This window comes from Cebus imitator, unplaced genomic scaffold, assembly GCF_001604975.1.
Source record: "Cebus imitator isolate Cc_AM_T3 unplaced genomic scaffold, Cebus_imitator-1.0 Scaffold469, whole genome shotgun sequence".
Classification (NCBI taxonomy): Eukaryota; Metazoa; Chordata; class Mammalia; order Primates; family Cebidae; genus Cebus; species Cebus imitator.
Genome location: NW_016107784.1, coordinates 353,283 through 354,993, shown reverse-complemented (window position 1 = coordinate 354,993; position 1,711 = coordinate 353,283).

The window sequence follows — 1,711 nt, the reverse complement described above, 5'->3', positions numbered from 1 at the left end:
GAGGCAGGATCTTGCTTTGTCATCCATGCTGGAGTGCAGTAGTGTAATCATGGCTCACTGTAGTCTCAATTTCCTTTTTTTTTTTTTTGAGACAGAGTTTCACCCTTTTTACCCAGGCTGGAGTGCAATGGCAGGATCTTAGCTCACTACAACCTCTGCCTCCCAGGTTCAAGTGATTCTCCCACCTCAGCCTCCTGAATAGTTGGGACCTCAGGTGTGCACAACCAGGTTTGGCTATTTAATTTTTGGTAGAGATGGGGTCTCATAGCCTAGGCAACATGGTGAAACTGTCTCTACAAAAAGTACAAACAAATAGGCGGGCGTGGTGGCACGTGCCTGCGGTCCCAGCTACTTTGGGAGGAAGAGGTGGGAGAATCACCTGGGCCTGGGGAGGTCAAGGGTGCAGTGAACCGTGATTGCACCATTGCACTTAAGCCCGGGTGACAGAGTGAAAGACATCTGAAGAAGAAAAGAAGAAAAAAAAAGAAAAACGAGAGTACATCAAGAAAGAAGGAACGGTCAATTGTTCCAAACAATGCTGAGGAATAGTTACATGATGACTGAGAAGCCCAGAAACGTGCCATAGCTGGAATGGTGGGGAGTGCTTTAAGGAAGGGAGGTAGGGCCAGGTGCGGTGGCTCATGCCTGTAATCCCAGCACTTTGGAAGGCCGAGGCAGACGGATCACCTGAGGTCAGGAGTTTGAGAGCAGCCTGACCAACATGGACAAACCCTGTCTCTTCTAAAAATACAAAATTAGCTGGGTGTGGTGGCACATGCCTAGAATCCCAGCTACTCGGGAGGCTGAGGAAGGAGGATCGCTTGAAGGCGGGAGGTGGAGGTTGTGAGCAGGGATCGTACCATTGCCCTCCAGCCTGGGCAACAAGAGCAAAACTCTGTATCAAAAAACAAAAACAAACAAAACAATTTCACATATTACTAGTGAAAGAATAAGTTGTGAAATCCATTTTATAGAGCTACATGGAATTTTTTTTTTTTTTTTTGAGATGGAGTCTTACTCTGTTGCCAGGGCTAGAGTGCAGTGGCGTGATCTTGGCTCACTACAACCTCTGCCTCCCGGGTTCAAATGATTCTCCTGCTACAGCCTCCCAAGTAACTGGGATTACAGGCGCCCACCCCTATGCCCAACCTCCTGAGTGGCTGGGACTGCAGGCATGAGCCACTATCCTTGGCTAATTTTTGTATTTTTAGTAGAGGGGGTTTCACCATGTTGGCCAGACTAGTCTTGAACTCCTGACCTCATGTGATCTTCATGCTTTGGCCTCCCAAAGTACTGGGATTACAGGTGGGAGCCACCATGCCTGGCCTCTGATTTTTTAAAAACTGAAGTTTACCAACCACACTGGTATAGGAGCATTTGGATACTCACAAAAGGCTAACATTTTTTGCCAAGTGTGCAAAAGGACAAATGGGTAAGAGAACAAAGGGAATCGAGGATGTTGGTGGCATAGTGATTCAGGGTATTAACTACCTAGTCCAGACTTTGGAACTGAATGAGGCCAGAAGGGTGCTATTAGATCAGAACAAACGGGGGCGTCAAAGCCTAAACTCTCTCTGAGTTTAGAAAAGTGGCCGGGCGCGGTGGCTGACGCCTGTAATCCAAGAACTTTGGAGACCAAGGTGGGCGGATCACCTGAGGTCGGGAGTTCAAGACCAGCCTGACCAACAGGGTGAAACCCCGTCTTTAAAAA